Source organism: Bubalus bubalis, chromosome 3 (genome assembly GCF_019923935.1).
Source record: "Bubalus bubalis isolate 160015118507 breed Murrah chromosome 3, NDDB_SH_1, whole genome shotgun sequence".
Lineage (NCBI taxonomy): Eukaryota > Metazoa > Chordata > Mammalia > Artiodactyla > Bovidae > Bubalus > Bubalus bubalis.
Window position 1 is genome coordinate 132,278,807 of NC_059159.1, and position 24,654 is coordinate 132,303,460.

General features: G+C 42.9%; 1 long non-coding RNA gene across 8 annotated transcripts in view; it reads right to left on the bottom strand.

The window, feature by feature from the left end:
- Window positions 1-24,654, bottom strand: part of LOC123332894 — a 71,976-nt gene that overhangs the window by 31,945 nt on the left and 15,377 nt on the right. For 7 of the 8 annotated variants that reach the window (XR_006550054.2, XR_006640872.1, XR_006640873.1 and 4 more), the window contains exon 3: window positions 16,682-16,861. The exons of the other annotated variant lie outside the window; for it this stretch is intronic. This is a non-coding gene — a long non-coding RNA (uncharacterized LOC123332894). The remainder of the gene's footprint in view (window positions 1-16,681; window positions 16,862-24,654) is intronic. 8 annotated transcript variants of the gene reach the window in all.

Consider the following 24,654-nt stretch of genomic DNA (forward strand, 5'->3'; position numbering starts at 1 on the left):
GACCGAGCGACTAAACAACAACAGATACGGCACTGCCCTGGGAGGGGCACATGCCTTGGATCATATAGTGGGAGCCAGTGGGGGACCCCTGGCCTGTGGCTCTAACTCCCAACTTTGCCCAGAGGGCCACCCTGCCCTAACCCCACTGGCTGTCACTTGCGTCATCATCAGATCTAACTTCTCTTCTAGAAAGTACTATTCTTCCATTCTTCCTTTTTTTTTTTTTCTGTCCTTGTGGCGATTTGTTTTTGTTTGTTCCTTGTTCATTTTGTTCCAGACACACTGGTTGGGGAAGTAGACTGGGGAGGCCCAGAATCTCTGGGCTATGGGTAGGCTGCTATCTCTGGTGCACAAGTCTCTCTGCAGGGCCCGCCCCTCCCTCGCAGCTGGCAGCTGCAGTGGGGAGATGCCTGCAGTCTGGAATCTGCAGTAGTCCAGCTGAGGGCTGGCTCCCTGCCCCTGCAGATGGTCAGAATGACGCCTTGGCCGTGTCAAGCATCTTCTATGTCACCCCCACACATGTGGGGCCCCGCAGACCGTTTCTTCTCTCCTCCTGAGGTTTCTTTTTGCTGCTTTTTGGTTGAGAATGAAAGGCTTGGAGATTGCACCCTGTTATCATGTGACAGTCATTTACAGCCTCAAGCTCTAAGTCAGGGGTCAGGAATGAACCCAAAAGGAGGCATCACTGGGGAGGACTGACCACTCTGCTCTAGCTTGGGCCAGGCAGGCAGAGGTGTACGTGGAGCCCAAGAGCCTTCCCCTTGGTCTTCTGTGCCTCAGTTTCCCCATTTGAACCAATGTCCTCAAGTGACAGAGGATGAGATGGTTGGATGGCATCACCAACTCAATGGACATGAGTTTGAGCAAACTCCAGGAGATAGTGAAGGGCAGGGAAGCCTGGCATGCTGCAGTCCTTGGAATCACAAAGAGTCCATGGGGGTCACAGGATTGAGTGACTGAACAACAACCTCAAACAACTTATTGCTCTCAGAGCAGAATACTTTGAAAAACCTAAAAATATAAAGAAAAAAATCACCCACAATTCTCCCATTAATATCTTTCTGTTTTCATCTATTTTGTATAACTGAAACACCCTGCCTATACAATTATGTATCCTGCTTTTAAACGATGTGTGTGTGTGTTAGTCACTCAGTCATGTCTGACTCTTTGTGACTCCATGGACTGTAGCCCGCCAGGCTCTTTTGTCCATGGGATTTCCTAGGCAAGAATACTGGAGTGGGTTGCCATTTCCTTCTCTGGAGGATCTTCCTGATCCAGGGATCCAACCTGTGTTCCTGCATAGCAGGCAGATTCTTCACCACTGAGCCACTCGGGAAGCCCATGTTTAAACAATAATCTTTCCATAACGAACAAATCATTCATGTTCATTGCACAACATTCAGAAAATTGAAACACAAAGAATTAAAATGACTTTTTGTTGCTCCTTTGAGAAAAAACAAGCATTAATATTTTCATGTTGTCTTTCTAGTTTTTTTTTAAAAAAAACTTTTTTTAACTTTATTTTTCAACTTTTTTAGCCACACCATACCTGTGCTAATCCAAGCACCCAATTCTTCCCTCCCCCACCCCCCACCCTCCTTGGCAACCACAAGGCTGTTCTCTCTGCCTGTGAGTCTGTGTCTGTTTCACAGATAAGTTCATTTGTGTAATAGCTTAGATTTCACATGTAAGTGATACCACATGGTATTTGTCTTTCTCTTTCTGACCTACTTAACTTAGTATGATGATCTCTAGGTCCAACCATGTTGCTGCAAATGGCATGAGTAGTATTCCATTGCATATGTGCACCACATCTTCTTTATCTATTCATCTGTCAATGGACATTTAAGTTGTTTCCATGTCTTGGCTTTTGTGAATAGTGCTGCTATGAACATAGGGGTGCGAGTATCTTTTCAAATTATGGTTTTGTCCAGACATGCCTAGGAGTGAAATTGTTGGATTATATGGCAACTCCATTTTTAGCTTTTTAAGAAAACTCCATACTGTTTTCCATAGTGGCTATACCAATTTACATTCCCACCCACAATGCAGGAGGGTTCCCTTTTCTCCACATACTCTCCAGTATTTGCTCTTTGTAGACTTTTTAATGATGGCCATGCTGACTGGTATGAGGTAGCATCTCATTGTAGTTTTGATTTGCATTTCTCTAATAATTAGAGATGTTGAGCATCTTTTCATATGCCTTTTGGCCATCTATATGTCTTCTTTGGAGAAATGTCTATTTAGATATTCTGCCCATTTTTCAATTGGGTATTTTTTTTCTTTGTTGTATTATATGGGCTTAATTATGGCAACCCACTCCAGTACTCTTGCCTGGAAAATCCCATGGATGGAGGAGACTAGTGGGCTGCAGTCCATGGGGTCTCAAAGAGTCAGATATGACTGAGCAACTTCACTTTCACTTTTCACTTTCATGCATTGGAGAAGGAAATGGCAACCCACTCCAGTGTTCTTGCCTGGAGAATCCCAGGGACAGGGGAGCCTGGTGGGCTGCCGTCTATGGGGTCGCACAGAGTCAGACACAACTGAAGCAACTTAGCAGCAGTAGCAGCAGCATGGGCTTAATTGGGCTTTCCTGGTGGCTCATCAGTAAAAGAATCCACCTGCAATGCAGGAGCTACAGGAGATATGGGTTTGATCCCTGGGTCAGGAAGATCCCTTGGAGAAGGAAATGGCAACCCACTCCAGTATTCTTGCCTGGTGAATCCCATGGACAGAGGAGCCTGGCGGGCTACAGTCCATAGGGTCACAAAAAGTTGGACACAACTGAAGCAACTTAGCAAGTATGCATATGCATGGGCTTAATTAGCTTGGCTTTTAGATGAGGAAGTTGAGGCACAGAGAAGTTAAATGCTTTGCCTAATATCACAGAGATAAGAAGTGGTAGAGCTGGTATTCTAAGCCAGTTGGTTTCCAAGTCTCTGCATTTAATCCTCTCTCTCTTTTTTTAAAGATTTTTTTGATGTGGATCATTTTTAAATTCTTTATTGAATTTGTTACAATATTGCTTCTGTTTTAGGCTGTGGTCTTTTGGCTGCAAGGCATGTGGGATTTTAGCTCCCCAATTGCACTCATCTCACACGCTAGTAAAGTAATGCTCAAAATTCTCCAAGCCAGGCTTCAGTAATACGTGAACCATGAACTTCCTGATGTTCAAGCTGGTTTTAGAAAAGGCAGAGGAACCAGAGATCAAATTGCCAACATCTGCTGGATCATGGAAAAAGCAAGAGAGTTCCAGAAAAACATCTATTTCTGCTTTATTGACTATGCCAAAGCCTTTGACTGTGTGGATCACAATAAACTGTGGAAAATTCTGAAAGAGATGGGAATACCAGACCACCTGATCTGCCTCTTGAGAAATTTGTATGCAGGTCAGGAAGCAACAGTTAGAACCGGACATGGAACAACAGACTGGTTCCAAATAGGAAAAGGAGTATGTCGAGGCTATATATTGTCACCCTGCTTATTTAACTTATATGCAGAGTACATCATGAGAAACGCCGGGCTGGAAGAAGCACAAGCTGGAATCAAGATTACCGGGAGAAATATCAATAACCTCAGATATGCAGATGACACCACCCTTATGGCAGAAAGTGAAGAGGAACTCGTAAAAGCCTCTTGATGAAAGTGAAAGTGGAGAGTGAAAAAGTTGGCTTAAAGCTCAACATTCAGAAAACGAAGATCATGGCATCTGGCCCCATCACTTCATGGGAAATAGATGGGGAAACAGTGGAAACAGTGTCAGACTTTATTTTTTGGGGCTCCAAAATCACTGCAGATGGTGACTGCAGCCATGAAATTAAAAGATGCTTACTCCTTGGAAGGAAAGTTATGACCAACCTAGATAGTATATTCAAAAGCAGAGATTACTTTGCCAACAAAGGTCCGTCTAGTCAAGGCTATGGTTTTTCCTGTGGTCATGTATGGATGTGAGAGTTGGACTGTGAAGAAGGCTGAGTGCCAAAGAATTGATGCTTTTGAACTGTGGTGAGAGTCCCTTGGACTGCAAGGAGATCCAACCAGTCCATTCTGAAGGAGATCAGCCCTGGGATTTCTTTGGAAGGAATGATGCTAAAGCTGAAACTCCAGTACTTTGGCCACCTCATGCGAAGAGTTGACTCATTGGAAAAGACTCTGATGCTGGGAGGGATTGGGGGCAGGAGGAGAAGGGGACGACAGAGGATGAGATGGCTGGATGGCATCACTGACTCGATGGACGTGAGTCTGGGTGAACTCCGGGAGTTGGTGATGGACAGGGAGGCCTGGCGTGCTGTGGTTCATGGGGTCGCAAAGAGTCAGACACGACTGAGCGACTGAACTGAACTGAACTGAACCAGGGATCAAGCCCGCACCCCCTGCATTGAAAGGTGAAGTGCTAACCACTGGACCACCAGGAAAATCCCTATAACTCTCTCTTATGAAGCCAGTCCAGCTGAGTGCAGGCAACTGGGAAACTGAGCGTAGTGGTAGGGTAAGTATGAAGCATAATTTTAGTGCATTCATAGAGTCCCATGTCATGGGTAATAGGCCCCTGGCCCATGTGTATTTTTGAGGGAGCTCATTAGCCTTCAGAGTCTGCACAGAAATAATTATTCAAAACGAGATGTTATCTGGGACTTGCCTGGTGGTCCAGTGATTAAGACTCCCCACTTTCAATGCAGGCGTTGTGGGTTCAATCCCTGGTGGTGAAACTAAGATCCCATAAGCCACCCAGTGCCGCCAAGAAATTTAAAAAATAAAAACAACAAAAAACAAGATGTTACCTTTTAGAGGGACACTCTATATTTAGGAATAAAATGATGTGATGTGTTTTCTTCCAGATAATCCTGGTTGGGAGCAGGGTGGGGTTACACAATGAACACATGGGGTGTAAGTGATATAAAATCAGCTGTGAGTTGAATTTGTTGAAGTTGAGTGGTAGATCTATGAGGGCTCTTTCTTCTCTTGAATTTGCTGACAATTTGCCATGCTAAAATATTTTTTAAAAATCTCAAATCAGGGACTTGCCTGATGGTCCAGTGTTCAAGACTTCTTGCCTTTCAATGCAGGGGGTGCAGGTTCAATCACTGATTGGGGAGCTAAGATTCTGTATGCTTAATGGTCAAAAAATCAAAACACTAAAAAATAGCAGTATTGTACAAAGTGCTGCAGTCCACCAGCTGGAAAAGAATGGGACAGGTCTTAGGGACTGAACAACAAGAACTGTAACAAATTCAATAAAAAAGACTTTAAAAATAGTCCACATCAAAAAACACTTTAAAAAAAGAATCTCAAGCCATTAGATAGCTCAAGAATGACCTTTGAAGGGACATTCTAACCCAGAGTATAAAGGTTCAGAGTAGAATATAAAGATCCAGTTCTTTGTTGGGTGTCTAACTTCTTAATTGAAAATAATATTATTTATTTATTTCTATTCTGACCTAAAAAGCTTCCCCAGTGTTGCTCAGTCTGCAGAAACATTGTCAAAGGGCACAGCTTCTCATTAAGAACCTGTCAAATGAGTGTTAGAGGTTTGTTTATTCATTCAAGAACCCTTATTTTTGGAACCTCCCTGGTGGTCCAGTGGCTAAGACTCCGAGCTCCCATTGCAGGGGCCCAGGTTTGATTCCTGTTGGGGGAACTGGATCCCACATACCGCAACTAAGACCCAGCACTGCCAAATAAATACATTTTTTAAAAATAAATATCTTTTAAAAAAAAAAGAACTGTTATTTTCCTCTTGAGCAGAGGGATGAGCTGTGAGGGAGATGGCTGAGTTTGGGAGAAAAGATACATGAAGGAAAAGTTATGCACCCAAGGTAATTGTTTAGCAAACGTTGTTTCAAACCTTAGTGGAGACTAAGGGATAAGGGAGGAGGGCATGGGTGTGTCCCCCAACCAAGGGCTTAGAGTTCCTGAAGGAAGGAGGACCCAGCCTGGAGCCTGGATTCCGGATGGCTCTCTTTTTCATCACTCACATCCTTCTCATCTGACCGTCCTGGGGCTGAGGACCGTACACAGGGCTCAAGATGGTACACTTTGCAAAGAGAGATCTACTTTCTAGCCAGCCAGACCAAAACAAGAAAGCACTGCTGAGACTTGTGGACACAGTTGGGGTAAGGAGAGAGCAGGATGGAGTGAGAGAGTAACATCAAACTTATATATAACCATATGTAAAACAGATAGCCAGTGGGAATTTGCTGTATAGTACAGGGAGCTCAACCCCCTGGTCTGTGACAACCTAGAGGGGTGGGAGGAGACTCAAGAGGGAGGGGATATATGTATACTAACAGCTAGTTCACGTTGTTGTACAGCAGAGACCAAAACATTGTAAATCAATTATCCTACAATTAAATTTTTAAAAAATAAAGCATTCAACACCACCTCTTCTCCTTATATGGTGGCAAACATTCAGATAAAACTGGCAGCTGTGTGTTTTTTCAGTGACTTTACTTACCAGGAAGACTAGCAGTGTATGGCATGTATGTAACATATTCCAAACTGGATTTTACCCTAAAAGAGATTAGATTAATAGAAAGCAGAGGTGGGATGGGCTCGGCCCACAGACAATAAACTAGTGGAGTAAACGTCTGTGGGCTCTTGCTCAGGGAAGATCCTAGGTCTCTTAGGACCACATGCTCATGTTCCGCCAATGGAAGTTCAGTGAGGTTGCACCGTCCCCTCCTCCCTCGGGCATCCGGCCTCCTCCCTGCCTGGAAAGCCAGTGTTTAGTTTCTGACGTCACTCACTATGCTGTATGCCTGGATTCAGGGCAACACAGAAAGTTGAGATCCTGAGCACTGTAATTACACCTCTTCCTGGATTTCAAGTAGGGCCGATTTGTGAATATGCCAGATTTTTCCGGGTCTGGAGGCAGCAGGCAAGGGCCAGTCACATGCGGCGGCTAGTGAGGCTGTAGTTTCCTGCTCTGCCCCCACTGCAGTGGCTTGTGTGCCCCAGGGCCAGAGCTCAATGGCAGGGTCACTATAGCCTCCTTCCTGCCCACACCTGCGCAGTCGGCTTGGGGCGCTGATGGCAGAGCTCCATGGGGAAGAGAAATGGAAAGATGAGCCCAAGGTGGGCATCTCTGGAGTCAGGTTCTCTGTGGATTCGTGAGAAGTGGCCAGGAGGGCCTGATTGAGGCTCTGCAGGACTCCAAGGGTACCAGACTCAGAATAATTGGGGTCCCGAGTAGTAATTTCCATTTTGTACAGAAAGGCACACACGTTGGCGTAGATAAGGCAGAGATTTAAGCTCTCCTTGCTTCCAGTCAGTCCTGAGAGGCAAGACTGAAAGGTGGCAAAAACTCAATTTTCAAAAGCTGACTGCCTGGGCAGAGACCTATGCCTGGAGTAAGGCACCCCCACAAGTGAGGCATCCAGGGGTTTCTTCATTGGTGGGCAAACACTGGCTTTCCATGGGCACTGAAGTTTTCATAGCTCCCCAAATTCCACAACATGGACTCTTCCAGCTTTTACATGGGAAGACCATTCCCCACCCCCCTTATTCTTGTCTTTAAAGACTTCTCCCAATTTCACTGAAGTCTGTTAAAAGTTCATTTTTGAGATGCAGATGTAGAGAACAAATGTAGGGATACCAAGGAGGAAGGGGTGCTGGTGCGATGAATTGGGAGGTTGGGATTGACATATATACACACTAATTTGCATAAAACTGATAGCACAGGGAACTCTACTCAGTACTCTGTGGTGATCTAAATGGGAAGGAAATCCCAAAAAGAGGGGATGTATGTATATGTACAGCTGATTCACTTTGTTGTGCAGTAGAAACTAACACAGGCTTCCAGGTGGTGCAATGGTAAAGAATCTGCCTGCCAATGCAGGGGACGAAAGAGATGTGGGTTCAATCCTGGGGTCGGGAAGATCCCCTGGAGAAAGGAATGGCAACCCGCTCCGGTATTCTTGCCTGGGAAATCGCATGGACAGAGGAGTCTGGCCGGCTACAATCCATGTGGTCTAGAAGAGTCGGACACAACTGAGCACATACACACACAGAAACCAACACAACATTGTAAGCAACTATACGCCAATAAAAATTAAAGAACAAAGTTCATCTCACCTGTGAGATCTGTTCTCTTGCTTAGGTGAAAAGGATCAGGGAAAGACCTTATTTTTCCCTGATTAAGGCTGAATAACTGAAGCTTGAGTCTTTTTATCTTAAACCTGAATGTAACCTGAGGTGTATCCATTTGAAAAAAATGCCAAGTAAGGAATGAAGTTCTCCCAACTTACTGCACTGGTCAGGTGCAATCTGGAGAATTCTGTTAACTTCTGCGTTTCACCTTTAAAAGAAATGCTGTCTATTTTATACTTCCAGAGGAGAGACTGGGATGTGGAGAGACCAAGAACTCTGTTCCAAAAGGACTGGTCAGCAATGACAAGTCCAGGGAAGATAAAACTGGAGGGGACAGGAGAGCCAAGTCCAAAGCGAGGAAGGCCAAGCTTGGCTCAGAAAGGCAGAATCAGGGCAAAGGGTTGGGGAGAAGAATGCTGGAAGACAGATTTTTACTTTCTAGCAGCAAGAACCTTCTAATAATTAGGCTGTTTAAACATGAGATGAGCTTGATGAGTCAGGGCCTGGTCAGGCAGCAACCAAGCAGAAGCTGGACAGCCACTCCTAGGAGAAGTGCTGCAGGGGGATTCCTGCATTGGGCAGGAAATAAACACCAAGATTCTGTTCTTTTGTAACTCTCTGAAATGTCAGTCCTATACATCATAAGTTAGGGGACAGATAAAAAATTTCAGTGGCTTTTTAAAAACATAGAGAGTTTTTGTTTATAGAAGTGAAAACTGAATGATGATCAACAAATGAAAACCATAGATCATTTTTTCAGGCTCCTTGCAGCACTTTGATTTCCTGTGTCTTTGTGTTCTTAATCTCAGACTCTGTTTTCTTTCTTTTACTTCTACCCATATGTCCTTATATTCTCTTTATCTCTCCTTTTACACAGAAGGTTTTCATTTATGCCATGGGTGGTAGGTCTTTGGAACATATTAGAGGAATTTAAGGTCTGGTTACTTGGAAATGGTTAGAGCAAAAAATCTTACCTAACCTGGTAACTGTTACACTTTTTCTCTCTTCTCCAACCACATGTTTTGGTCAGGGCTGTGTTTTGGTTTCAGAAAAATCATTAATGCTCATAATATTACAAGTAAAGAAAAGAAAAAGGAGAATTGCCAGAATGATTCTGGAGGAATATGCACACAAGGACAACCAAACTAATCTTGACACAAAAAAAGAAAAAGAAATAATGAGAACTTTCCATAATACTAGAATTGCCTACACTGTAATTACAATAATTAACATAACGCTGGCAACAGAATACACATCAATTAAACAGAAAAGTCCAGAAAGAGACTCAGTAAGTATATAATTAAAGTTCCATTTAAAAACTGCTTAAGAAAAAGAGGTGACTTTCATGAAATGACTAACTCTTTGGAGAAAAAGAGAGTCCCCCAAAATTTCAAAGATAAACCAAGGAAACGGACGTGACTTAGCGGCTGAACAAAGTGTCAAAGCCACAATAAACCATATGGGCAAATGGCAAAACAAAAAGGAAAGTATTAACAGCATACATGAAAAAAACTTAATGTCATAACGTATGAAAAGTTGTTACTAATCAATAAGAAAAAGAGGAATGTCTCAATGGAGGACAGAGTAAAGCACAAGAATAGTAAATCAACTCAGAAGAAACTCAAGTGTCCAATGAACATGAGGCAGTTGAATCTTGGACTGATGGCAAATTAAAGCTATGAGGTGCTATTTTTTAAAATCTGTCCAATGGACAACATACTTTTGTTCAATGTAAATAGTTAGCATTGGCTTCAGACCGAGGAGCCTGGTGGGCTACAGTCCGTGGGGTTGCAAAGAGTCGGACACGACTGAGCGACTTCACTTTCACTTTCACTCAGTTTCATACGGGCTTCTTATACTGAAGTGTGTGTGAATTGATGTCGATTTTTGATAGTATACTTGGCAACACATCTCAAAAGCCTTGAAAATAGTCAGCCTCTTTGACAAAGGGAGTTCACTTATGAGAATTTTTTTCTAAAGAATTCATTAGGGTTGTATGCTAGGGTTCAGTTATAGGAATGTTTGCATTGAGCAGAAACTAGAACCAATCTAAATATCTAACAATAGTGACTCAGTAGTGACCATTTAATCAATTTTGACATGTCCTGTGTAGCCATTAAAAATGTTATAGAAGACAATAAATGCTGGAGAGGGTGTGGAGAAAAGGGCACCCTCCTACACTGTTGGTGGAAATGCATATTGGCACAGCTACTTTGAAAAACAGTACAGAGGTTTTTCAAAAAACTAAAAATAGGGTTGCCATATGATCCCGCAATCCCACTCCTGGGCATATATCTGTACAAAACCATAACTCAAAAAGATACATGCACCTGTATGTTCATAGCAGCACTGTACACAATAGCCAAGACACAAAAACTACCTAATTGTCCACAGGTGAATGTATAAAAAAGATGTGTTACATATATACAATGGATCGTCCTAACTCTGGGATCGAACCTGGGTCTCCTGCATTGCAGGTGGATTCTTCACTGTCTGAGCCACCAGGGAAGCCTCTATACAATAAAATACTATTCAGCTATTAAAAAGAACGAAATAATGCCATTTGAGCAACGTAGAGGGAGGGACCTAGAGATCATACTAAATGAGATAAGTCAGAAAGAGAAAGACAAATACATATGATATCATTTATATGTGGAGTCTAAAATACAACACAAATGAACATATCTATAAAACAAAACAGACCCACAGAGAGAACAAACTTGTGGTTGCCAAGGGGAGGAAAGTGTGTGGGGGTGATGGATTAGGAGTTTGGGATTCTCAGTGCAAACTGTTACATGTAGGATGGATAAACAACAAGGACCTACTGTATAGCACAAGGAACCATTAATATATTCAATACCCTGTGATAAACCATGGAAAAGAATAAGCAAAAGAATGTATATATATGCATAACTGAGTCACTTTGCTCTACAGCAGAAGTGAATATAACATTGTTAGTCAACTATACTTCAATAAATTCTTTTTAAATGTTGTAGAAGAATATTTCATCACGTGGAAAGGTGTTCAAGGTGTGTATTTCTGTTGCTGTTGTTACAATAACTCTTTTGTTCTGGTTAGTTTGTTCTTTCTTTAATGGTATACATTTTGAGTAAAAGAAGGAGATTGGGAGCTGGAGCAGAAATGTGGCTCCAGGGTGGCTTGGTGTCCCAAACCATTCTCCTGGACACAACCCGGGAGCACTCAGCCTCTGGTCTGAAGAACTCCTGGCCATGCTCTGCATTTTGTGTGCTCCGTGTTGGTGTCCATGGCGTACCAGGGCTGGAAGAATGGACTGAGGGTGAAATATAGCAGGCCAGCCCTCCTGGTAACTTTTCCCTGTCACGTGGTTTCTATTCCACGTCCTCCAGGCCTGGAGCTGTGCGAGGTCCTGGACTGTTAATCAAGTTAAATCCAAGAACTGTCCCATCCTCCAGTTTACAGTAAACATGCCATCAGGCATGAGCGCCCAAGAGCTGGACAGCAATTCCAGGGCAGGCACTGGGGAGCCAGCACCTCCGGGGAGAGACTTGTTCTCCCCTTGCTTCCCCTCCCCTCCTCATCCCTCTCCTCTTCTCCCCACCCTCTCCTTTCTCTCTTCCCTCCAATCCCCTTCCTTATGCTCCTCTAGGGATAGGCCTGAGGCTAATACACTTGGGAGAGGAGAGCCTCTTTGAAAAAACAAGTACAAAATTACAAAATAAAATTCAAGTACAGGACCTTGAAAAGGTTCTGTGTAAGTGAGAGGCCGGAACACAAACTTCATAGCTGTTGTTGTTGTTCAATCACCAAGTCATGTCCAACTCTTTGCCACCCCGCGGACTGCAGCACACCAGGCCTCCCTGTCCCTTACCATACCCTGAGTTTGCAATACTGTTCTTTACAGCATCGGATTTTACTTTCGTCACCAGATATATCCACAACTGGGTGTCATTTCCGCTTTGGTCCAGCCAATTCATTCTTTCTGGAGTTAATGGTAATTGTCCTCCACTCTTCCCCAGGAGCATGTTGGACACCTTCTGGCCTAGGGGGCTCATCATTTGGTGTCATATCTTTTTGCCTTTTTATACAGCTCATGGGGTTCTCACGGCAAGGATTCTGGAGTGGTTTGCCATTCCTTCTGCCAGTGGACCATGTTTTGTCAGAATTCTCCACTATGACCTGTCAGTCTTGGGTGGCCCTACACAGCATGGCTCATAGCGTCATTGAGTTATACAAGGCAGTGATTTCATGGTAAATCCACCTTTAATTCTGAATTTGGTTTTTATCACTCGCATGTATTTCCTTTTAGTTTATACTGCTGATGTATTCCTCCTGCTGCTGCTGCCTGAACTACATTGAATATTGCTTTTCATATTGTTGAGCTTTATATAAATGGTATTCTCCATGAAATTTATATGCAGCTTGTTTTTCTTACTCAATGGTACATTTGGGAATTTTATCCAGGTTGATATGAACAACTTCAGTTTCTTTTAATTGCTATATTCCATTGTGTGACTCTCAGATTGTACCTACTCTTTCCTGCTGCAGTTTTTCAGTAAAAGCAGCAGGATATGTACATATACAAATATATAGATATATATATAGATCTATATGCAAGTTGTAAACAAACACACAAACAGACTGCAGAGCAGGTAAATCAGTGTTGTTTTGTTGTAAGACTAGACTAGAACTAGGTAAAAAAAAACATGATTTAAAAAAGAATTCAGAAACAATCCTAGGAAATTGGTATACAATATAGAAGCATTTCAATTCAATAGAGAAAAATGGACTATTTAATAAATGGTATTGAGAGAATTGGATATATATAGATAAAATAAATAAAAGCAAATCTCTACCTTACATGATACACAAAATTACAGTTTAGATGAATTAAAAACTTCAACCCTCAAAAATACAAATTATAAAATATTAGGCAAAAATGTATAGCAAAATATCATTATGATCCCAGGGAGAGGGAACCTTAAATAAGTCATGGAAAGCAAAACTCACACAGTAAAAGGCCTAACAATTTAAATCAAATTAATGAATAAATGTTATCTAAAGTATAAAAAAAGAACCTGAAAAATAAAAGATACCCCAACATAGAAAACAAACATGATTATCAAAGGGGAAACTCAGGGGGAAGGATAAATTCAGAGTTTGGGATTAAAATATACACATTATTGTATATAAAATAAATAACCAACTGCTGCTGCTGCTAAGTCGCTTCAGTTGTGTCTGACTCTGTGTGACCCCATAGACGGCAGCCCACCAGGTTCCCCCATCCCTGGGATTCTCCAGGCAAGAACACTGGAGTGGGTTGCCATTTCCTTCTTCAATGCATGAAAGTGAAAAGTGAAAGTGAAGTCACTCAGTCATGTCCGACTCTTCGAGACCCCATGGACTGCAGCCTACCAGGCTCCTCCATCAGTGGGATTTTTCAGGCAAGAGTACTGCAGTGGGTTGCCATTGCCTTCTCCGAGATAACCAACAAGGACCTACTATATAACACAGGGAACTATATTCAGTATCTTGAGATAACCTATAATGGAAGAGAAAAAAAGAATATATATATATATATATATTTATTTATTGCGGTTGTTTGGTCACTGAGTCCTGTCTGACTTTTTTCAGACCCTAAGGATTATAGCTTGCCACTCTTCTCTGTCCATGGGATTTCCCAGGCAAGAATACTGGAGTAGGTTGTCATTTCCTATCCAGGGGGTCTTCCTGACCCAGGGGTGGAACCCATGCCTCCTGCATTAGCAGGCAGGTTTTTTACCACTGAGCCACCAGGGAAGTGCATGTGTATGTGTATATATATATATATATGTATATATATACACACACACACACACACGTATGTATAGCCAAATCACTTTGCTGTATATTTGAAACTAATACAACATTGTAAATCAACTATATTTTAAAAAAAACTAAAAAAACAAAACAAAACCAGACATCCCAAACAACATGAAAGGCAAGCTGAAGACTAGGAGAAAATTTTGCAACTTATGTAACAAAGAATGGGTATAACAGATATATGTAGGAAAACAAACAAACAAATAAACACCCTTTAGAAAAATGAGCAAAGGAATCTTTGAAGAAAAATGAGCATCAGGCATCTCCTATTGAAAACACTGAAGAGATAACATTGTATACCTAATATACTGAGCATTTTGAAATGTCTGGTAGGTGAAGCATGACTGAGACTGCAGAGAAGTGGGAACTTCTAGATTCTGTTTTCACACTTCAAGATGGTGGAGCCACTTGAGAGGCAATGTGGGCATAGCCTTGGATCCACAATTTCCTCTTGTAGGAATTTGGAGTCTTGAGACACAGAAAAGACACATAGGACATTTATTGCAATGTTGTTGGAGGTAGTGGAAAATTGTTAACAATCCTAAATATCCACTAGGGCTTCTCTGGTAGTTCAGATGGTAAAGAATCTGCCTGCAATACAGGAGAGCCAGGCTCGATCCTGGGGTCAGGAAGATCCCCTGGTGAAGGGAATGGCTACCCATTCCAGAAATATTGCCTGGAAAATTCCAACGACAGAGGAGCCTGGCAGGTTGCAGTCCATGGGATCGCAAAGAATCAGATACAATTGAGCGATTAACACTTTCAAGTATCCACTAAAAAGAGAGAGGATAATAAATAAAATACGGTATAGTAATACAATGGAATACTACTCAGCAGTTAAAAGAAATTCACCTGGTCAATATAGCCACACAATTAGATTCCAAAAATACTGCTAAATTATAAAATCACACCTATAGTATAATGCCTCTTACGTAAACACAGCACACAAATACATCAATATACAATGATCAGGTTCTGCAGGGCCTCCCAAGTGGAGCTAGTAGTAAAGAACTTGAATGCCAATGCAGGAAACATAGGTGACCTAGGTTTGATCCCTGGGTTGGGAAGATCCCCTGGAAGAGGTCATGGCAGCCCACAGGTGTATTCTTGCCTGGAGGATCCCATTGACAGAAGAGCCTGGTGGGCTATAGTCCATGGGGTTAAAAAAGAGTTGGACAGGACCTAGTGACTAAACAACAACAATACATATTCTTTTTCCTAAAATTTTCACAGTATTTGCCCATCACATTTGCAATAGGAAACCAGTTATTTGTCAAGGATTGTTGAAAGTTCAAAAATTCTTAAAAGGTTAGCTTTAGGTTACCTTTAAATACACCCTCCTTTCCTCCCCCACCAGCTTAAATACATAGCACGTGTTTGGGAAGACTGGCATGTTTTATTGCAAAATTAGGCACATTCCCCAAACTGTGGAAGTAGAGAAAAAGGTTCTGGGAATTATTTAGCTTAGTTTAGGGGGATCAGGGGAAATAGCTCTTATTTTTAACTCACCGATGTTCCATTAACCAGGACACTCCAGAGACTTAAGATTTACTGACAGTCAATGTTTAACCATGGTTAAATTTAGCTACTTTCTGGGGATGAAACTTCTCAGATAGCTGAGAGATTTTCATCTCTTTTACATTTTTACACTGTAATGATCTGGAGTAGAAAAATGTATAGAATGTTTCAGGTACTTCTCTGCCTTCTTCAACAGAAAAGAGTATCGAGTTTCAGCTTTTCCAACTTTGCTATTTCTAAAGGTTGCCATATGGCAACACTGTCAGGATCTGTCTTACAGCAACACTGTCTTTCCTGCTAAGGTTTTGGAAGTCAACTTCTTGGAATTGTTTGTAAAATAATCAGTGTATGGGGCTCACACGAAGAGGATTGCCTCAGATAAAAGAACACACAAACTTCATGGCATCTATTCTGGCTTTTTCACAATCCCCCTTTTCCCCTCCTCTTCTTTCTGGTTTTCAGGGACGTTCTGAAAGTGCTGGCTGCAAGCCTGGAAGGTGATACAGGTAGAGAAGAAAGAACAGGATTATTTCTTGTAAAACAGTGATCTCTATCAAGATCAAAGCTTTAGCTGTTGGCACAGGGCTCTTGCCACAGAACTGAGCTACCAATAGATGAAATGCATGCATGTGCTAAGTTGCTTTAGTTGTGTCCGGCTCTTTGCAACCATATAGACTGTAGCCCGCCAGGCTGGAGTGGCTTGCCATGCCCTCCTCCAGGGGATCTTCCCAACCCAGGGATCAAATAATTCTAAATGAAGACAAAAACCATAACCTTATAGCAATTGTACAGCATCTGCTAGAAAATTTTGTGATCTTATACAAGAATTTCTCAAGATACAGCAGGTAATGATTAATGAAGCCTTTGTAAGTAACAGCCTTATACATACATACAAGTGTTGTGCTCAGTCGTGTCCAACTCTTTGTGACCCCATGGACTGTAACCTGCCATGCTCCTTTGTCCATGGGATTTTCCAGGCAACAATACTGGAGTGGGTTGCCATTTCCTTCTTTAGGGGCTCCTCCCAACCCAGGGATTGAACCTGCATCTCCTGAGTCTCCTGCGCTGCAGGCAGATTCTTTACTCACTGAGCCACCTGGGAATAGCCTTGTACATCTGAGTAAGGTGGGGGTCCAAGAGGGTTCATACAGAGCTAGATCTATAATCTCAGGCCTACTGTGTAAAACCAGAAAAGGGAAGGGAACAGAGGGTATGAAATGGAGCCACGAACCTCAAGAATCACAGATAAGGTCTTTTCTTATGCACGGGTCATGTTCATTTTTCCTCCTATTGCAATAATCAGGCAGCAACACAGAGAAGTGATGATTCACAACTGCATTCCAAGGCTCTGAGTCAGGAAGTTAGGGCTCATTTGATGTTATCAGTTAGCTGGCCGTGGTAGTGACCAAATCTAATAAAAACACAAAGGACAGAGGTTTCAAATTTCTTTCAGAAGGATTGTGCTCACTCTAAAGAGTACAGGACCTGTGCAAATTGCTCCTGCCATATGTTCATGTGAGATAAACTCACAGAATACTGTAGCAGAGAGATAGCCTGTTCAGGTATCTCATACATAGATACGATGTTCATCGGTAGCAGACGCAGAGCAGATGGTGGCTCTGAGTGAGTTGAGGTTGTTGCTCTGAAAATTCGAAGAGGATGGAGATGAAAGCATAGGAGTTAGGGATAGATGGGCTGTCTCTCCCATCTCCCTTTGCCTCAGTCCTTTTTCAGTAAACAAGGAAGCTCATCCTTTCCCAGCCTTAGAAAAGGCAAAAATAAATGCCTGTGGAAGTGCTTAGAGTTACCTGGAAACAAATGTGACTGTGTTAGAATGAAGTATCATATTGTCTCTCCTTGGGCTTCCCTTGGTGGTTCAGTAGTAAAGAATCTGCCTGCCAGTGCAGGAGACACGTGTTTGATCAATGGCTCAGGAAGATCCCCTGAGAAGGGAATGGCAACTCACTCCAGTATTCTTGCCTGGGAAATCCCATGGACAGAAGAGCCTGGCAGGCTAAAGTCCATGGGGTCACAAAGAGTCAGACACAACTGAGAAACTAAACAACAATTGTCTCTCCCAAGAGACCTAATCCTTGTAAGGGAACAGGAGAAAAACTTCTTTGGTTTATCAACTGTTCCCCTTTAGGGTAAGCTCGGTCTGAAGGTTGGTTCCCATTCTAGGAGATTCAGAACAACCACAGCCTTGGAATATTGTGAATATGCCTGAACTCCTAGAATATGTGTCCTGGAAAGGGTCTGAAGATCACTTCCCTTATTGTATAGACACAGAAATGAAGTCCCAGAGAGGTGAATGGACTTCTCTGAGGTCACACGGCTTTTCTCAAATACACAGCTTCCGTTGATGAGCCCAGGGCCCTTTTCACAGACTTTCTCAAAGTGAGGTCCTCTGAGATTGCATGTCAGAATCACCTGACATGTATATGGGCCACCAGGGAGGTATTGGTGAAGAGAGTTGATTATATAAATGCACATTCCCTGAACTGAATCACAAGCTTTGGGAGCAAGTACCCGAGAATCTGTATTTTAGGATGAAACAATTCTTTTTTTTTTTGGCTGCACTGAGTCTTCATTCCTTCACGTGGGCCTTCTCTAGCTGTGGCAAGCAGTGGCTACTCTCTAGCTGCAGTGCGCAGGCTTCTCTTTGCGGTGGCTTCTCTTGTTGTGGAGCATGGACTCTAGGCTCATGGGCTTCAGTAGTTGTGGTGCATGGGTTTAGTTGCTCCATGGCATGTGGGATCTTCTTGGACCAGGGATCGAACCTGTGTCCCCTGCACTGGCAAGTGGGTTCTTAAGGATGTCAAGGATGGGAAGTCAAGGATGAGGGAAGGATGAGGGAAGTCAAGGATGAGGCGATTCGTACACAGCTCTGCTTTATTTCAACAATACCTTGAAGTGTTGCTTCTAAATTGCCTACTTAAAATGGCCACCCTTAAGGAATCATCTCCTAGAGAATATGGAAAGAACATGTGCTATTAGTTGCCACCAGACAATGCCATGTCCTCAATTAGCTACATCGTATGACAGTCAGTCTCCTGTAGGGCACCATCATCTTCTTGAATGTTCTGAACAATCAAAGCACATTTGGGAAACAAACACAGCTCATGTGGTCCCTTTAAGAGACTCTCTTTGCCTGGGTTTGGTGATGGGTGTGCTCTCCTTTGCAGGTCACTCCCAGCTTATCTTACTGTCCCCGCCACCTCTCTGAGACATCTGGTTTCATACAAGTGTCTCTGGCCTGAAAGTAGATAGATTCTGATACACGGCTGAACCCACCCTTCCCTTAATCAACACAGAGTGACTTGTCAGGTCCATGGGAGATAAATAAAGCTGAGATCGTCCCTGTAGAAGCCTCCTGGGAGGTTAAATAGGGTATGTAAACAAGTGATGGGGTTGCCAGCAGCTTCCACGTAATGCCCACGAAGGGCTCTTTGCATAAGGACATCAACTGGGCTGGGCACGTCCAAGCAGAATTCATCTGAAAAGGATGAAAACCTCTGAACCCAGCTGGATCCCTGGTTACTCCATGATGGCTCAAGGTTAGGGAGGATCTGTCTCTTGTGTGCTCACGCACTGGATTTCTCCCTTCCTGCCTCCCAGCAGGTCCTTACCGGGCTTCAGAGTGCCCAGCTGGAGCCAGCCTGTACTACTTTCTCCTTTGCCCAGGCAGGAACAGCAAAGATGGAGCCAGATTTCAAGAGAGGCCCCGTCGTAGAGAAGCACTCATTAAAAGACAACCTTCATGTCATCAAAACCCCAGGGTGTAACAAAAGAGAGCTGCAGAACGTCCCTTTGATCTGCAGCTATTTTTTTAAAAAGGTAGTTTTTAGGTTTGCAGAGAGGTCAGAAAGGGCTGTGATTTGAGTTTCTCTGAAATTTGCTCTAGAAAACAAAACCAGAGGCTCCAAGGAAGCAGGGGCCTGGTGTCCCCCAAAACGCATCTCAGTGTCTAGCAGCTAAGACAGTGCTCAAAAATGTGTCAGATAATAAGCCACTATCTGGGGGAGGGACTTCCCTGGTGGCTCAGTGGTAGAGAATCCACCAGCCAATGCAAGAGACATGGGTTCTATCCCTAGGTTGGGAAGATCCCCTGGAGAAGGAAATGGTAACCCACTGCAGTATTCTTGCCCGGGAAAACCTACGGACAGAGGAGCCAGGCAGGCTACAGTCCATGGGGATAGCAAAAGAGTCGGGCACGACTTAGCAACTAAACAACAATAAAACCAGCTATAGGCACCAAAATACATTCCTGCCATCAACGCTTACGACTCCAATGTGTCCTGGTTTCTGAGGGGCTGTCATAGGAGGGGACATTGAGGCTTTGCAGAGGGTGCCTCTTCCTACCTCTCTGCACAAACAGGTGCTGCTGAGGTTTCCATCTCTGACTCTCCTTTCACTTCCAGATTTCAAGACCATTTCTGAACAGCCCATTGTTTTATTCCCCCAGTTTTATTGAAATGTAATTGACACACAGTTCGGTGTGAGTGTTAAGCTGTATGCTTAATGACTTGAAGTATGTATGTTGCAAAATGTTACCACAGTAAGTTTAGTTAACATCCATCACCTCACACAATTACAAAATATTTTTTACTCCTGATGAGAACATTAAGGATCTATATCTCTCACTAACTTTCATACATACCACACAGTGGCGTTAACTGTAGTCATCACGTGGTACATTAATCCCCAGGACTCATTTATCTTGTAACTGGAAGTTTGTACCTTTTGAGGCCATCCAATTCCCCTCTCCCCTCTACCTCCCAGAAACACAAATCTGTTCTCTTTTTCTGAGTTAGGTTTTATTAGAGTCTACATCTAAATGAGATCATGTGATATTTGTCTTTTTCTGTCTATTTACTTACAAGCGGTGCTAGTGGTAAAGAACTCAGCTGCCTATGCAGATGTAAGAGACCCGGGTTCAATCCCCTGGAGAAGGGAATGGCAACCCACTCCAGTATTCTTGCCTGGAGAATCCCTTTGACAGAGGAGCCTGGTGGGCTATAGTCCACTGGGTCACAAACAGTCAAGTTTACAAAATGTCGGACACCACTGAGTGACTTAGCACCCACACATGCAATGCATTTACTTAGCAGAATGCCTTCAAGGTCCATTCTTTTTTTTTTTCCCCCCTTTAATTGGAAAATTGTTCCTTAGTCAGATTTTGGGAACCTGGGCATCCTCCCCTCTCTTTCAGGTGACAGCCCACCTCTGATGTGAGCAGACTTTGGACTTATAACCTCCAGAAGGAAGCTAAAGTTCCCTCCTTGCCAAAGTGGTGAAGGGTATCGTTCTGTAGCCACCCCATGCCCCCCCACCAAGTACTGGCGCGCGTGCTCAGTTGTGTCTAACTCTTTGCAGCTCCATGAATTGTCGCCTACCAGACTCCTCTGTCCAAGGAATTTTGCAGGCAAGAATGCTGGAGTGGGTTGCCATTTCCTTCTCCAGGGGATCTTCCCCACCCAGGAAGATAATCTGAGTCTCTTGCATTAGCAGGCGGATTCTTTACTACTGTGCCACCTAGGAAGCTCCCAAGAACTAACTGATAACAGTTGTAAATCATATTTTTATATAGAAGATCAATTTAGGGATTTTTTTTGTTTGTTTCACCTTTTTCTCTCTCTACCCTCTCAGTGCCATGGGTATATTATGAAGAGCTTTAGATGAATGTTGGTCAAAACCTCTAAAGTCAACTAAGGAGGCCACTGCTACTGAGAAATTCACTAGCATGGACTGTCTGATCTGCCTGAGGAGTCTCTGGTTTCTTTCGGGAACAGAAATCTTCAATCTGTGAGATCCAGCACATGGCAACAGAGAAAGAACCACCCAGAAGTCACAGGGAACAGAAAAGCATAGAATCAGAAGGAAGTGATGATCAGAGAGCACCCAGGACTGTGGTCAGCGCTTTCAGGCACTTGATGTTTGTTGACTGACTGTCTGAAGGACTGAATGAATACTTGAATAACCCAACCTCCTCATTACGCAGAGGAGGAAACTGAAGCCACAGGGGATGTTGATTTGCTGAGTCACGTAGCATAGCAATGGGACCTGGGACTGGCTTGTAGGGGACCTGAGTCTCACCTCTGTGCTCGTGTTATCACAGTGATGGCAACCAGAAAAATTAAGGAGAGCTGGGGCGGAGTGAAGGAAATAAGGAATCATAAAAGAGTAAAATGGCTTAAAATACAGGCATACCTTGCTTTATTGCACTTTGCTTTATCAGGCTTCACAGATATGGAGGGTTTTTTTTTTTTTTTTGATGAATTGAAGGTTTGTGGCCACCCTGCAAAGTCAGATGATGGTTTGCAGTTTTGACATAATGTTGTGTGTGTGTGCTCATCATGTCCAACTCTTTGCAACCATAGATTGTAGCTTGTCAGGCTCCTCTGACCACGGAATCCTGCAGGTGAGAATACTGAAGTGGGTTGCCATTTCCTACTCCAGGGGATCTTCTTGACCTAGGGATCACCTTCATAGTTAATAGACTACAGTATAGTATGAACATAACTTTTAAAAATTAAAAAAATATTATATTGGAGTATAGTTGATTTACAGTGTTATATTAGTTTCAGGTGTAGAGCAAAGCAAATCAGTTAGGAATATACATGTATCCAGTTTTTTAAGATTCTCTTCCCAAGCAGGCCATTACAGAGTGTTGAGTAGACTTCCTGAAATGTGCCTGGTCTAAACTGAGATGTGCTGTGAGTATGAAATATATACCGATTTCAAGGACAATATGAAAAAAGGGTAAAGTGAGCTTGTGGCACAGTGTTAAAGAATCTCCCTGCCAATGCAGAAGATGCAGGAGACATGGGTTCTATCGCTGGGTCGGGAAGATCCCCTGGAGTAGGAAACGGCAACCCACTCCAGTATTTTTGCCTGGAAAATCTCATGGACAGAGGAGCCTGGTGGGCTACAGCAGACATGACTGAACTACTGAGCATGCATGCTTGAAAAAAGAATGTAAAATATCTCATTGTAAATATATTGAATAAATTGGAATAAACAACATATATTATTAACATTCATTTCTCCATTTTTACTATTTTTAATGTGGCAACCAGAAAATTTAAAATTACATTCATGGCACTGTATTTCTATTGGGCAGTGCTGGTCGACTCTGCTTCAAAGCATTTAAAGACCATCTCAAATACAGAGTGCAATGCTTATAAAATTAAAATGGGCATTGAGTGTATGGAAGCGGTTGTGTTCTCCAGCCATTATTTTCAATCACCTTTTAAGTAAAGAAACATAGAGGTGGTGACATGGGAAATTGTGATGGAAATAACAAGGTAGCCTGCTTATTAATCAGAGAAATTGACTCTGAAAGACAGTAATGATACAGTCAGTGTTGGTTCAGGCTTTATGCTTCTCATAGGACATCTTGACCTTTGTAACATCCTCAGAAGCTGTTGGGGGCATTTGATGCCCCCAGGGAGGAGGCATAAAGCGTAGGGAGGCAGCATGGAGTTACTGGAAGACCTGGCTAGCTCAGTGTAGCCTCACATAAGTCACCTAAGCCTCTAGGTTTCATCCTCGGCGCAGTCTTTGTGCTATACCACAGTGCTGTCTCTGGAGTCCCCATCCTCAGCCTTAGAACCCGGAAGGGCTTGAGCGCAAGACCGGAGATCTCTATGCCTCCATTTCCTGTTTATAAGACGGAGACGAGGACAGTGCTTTCTTACAGACTGATAGAGATTCAACAAGATAGTTCATGCCTAGTAAATGCCTCCAAAATGTTAAAAACAAATAAAAACTTACAAACTGAAAAGGATCTTAAGGGCCACTCAGTCCAACTCCCACCCAAATTCACGAGTGCCCATGTATTTCCCCTCATATCTGGTCTCCCTTTGTTCACTGCCAATGGTGGGAATCCTATTATCTCAGAGCGCAGACCTTGTTTGTTTGTCTTTAAATTTTATTTTACTGTGATTAAGTACCATAATGTTACCATTTTAATCATTTTAAAGTGTACAGTTCTGTGGCATTAAGTGCATTTCCTTGTTGTTATATGAACTTCCCACCATCCAGCTCCAAAACTTTTTCATTATCTGAAACAGAAACTGTACCTGTTAAACAATAACTCCTCATTCTCTTGTCCCCCTAGACTCTGGTAACCATTGTTGTTTCTGTCTCCATGAATTTGACTACTTTAGGTATCTCAAGTAGTTGGAACCCCATAGAATTTGTTCTTTTGTGTCTGGCTTATTTCACTTAGTGTAATGTCTTTAAGAGTCATCTACACTGTAGCATGTGTCAGAGTTTCTTTCCTTTTTAAAGTTGTATAATATTTCATGGTATGTGCATACCACTTTTTGTTTATCCATTCATCTGTTGATGGACACTCAAGATTTTTTTTAGACTGTTTTGATGTGGATCATTTTATTGAAGAGTTTATTGAATTTGTTACAGAATTGCTTTTGTTTTATGTTTTAGTTTTTTGGCCATGAAGCATGTGGGATCTTAACTCCCTGACCAGGGATTGAACCTGCACCCCCTGTATTGGAAGGGGGAGTCTTAATCACCAGACTGCCATGAAAATCCTGACTCTCAGGTTTTGAATGTCTCTAACTATCAGTTCTGCCACCAAGTAAGCTCAGTTGTGCCTTCCTGTGACTTAAACCCATCTACCCAGGTCTGCCCTTGAACAAGAGCATCAGACTGGGTCCCTGCCCACAAAAATCCCTGGATGTGAACCACCACCTCCTCAAAGACTGAGCAGTGTTTCCTAATTTCCACACTTTCTGCCATTGTGGTTTAAGTCTTCAGATCCACTTAAGTTCTTTGGACTGCAAGGAGATCAAACCAGTCAATCCTAAAGGAAATCAACCCTGACGGACTGCCAATGGAAGGATTGTTGCTGAAGTTGAAGCTTCAGTATTTTAGCCACCTGATGCAAAGAGCCGACTCATTGGAAAAGACCCTGATGCTGAGAAAGATTGAAGGCAAAAGGAGAAGGGAGCAACAGAGGATGAGATGGTTAGACAGCATCACCAACTCAATGGACATGAATTTGAGCAAACTCTGGGAGATGGTACGGACAGAGAATCTTGGCATGCTGCAGTCCAAGTGGTCACAGAGAGTCAGACATGGCTTAGTTACTGAACAAAAGCACTGATATAGAGGGGCTTCCCCGGTGGCACAGTGGTAAAGAATCTGCCTGCCAATGAAGGAGATGCAAGAGACATG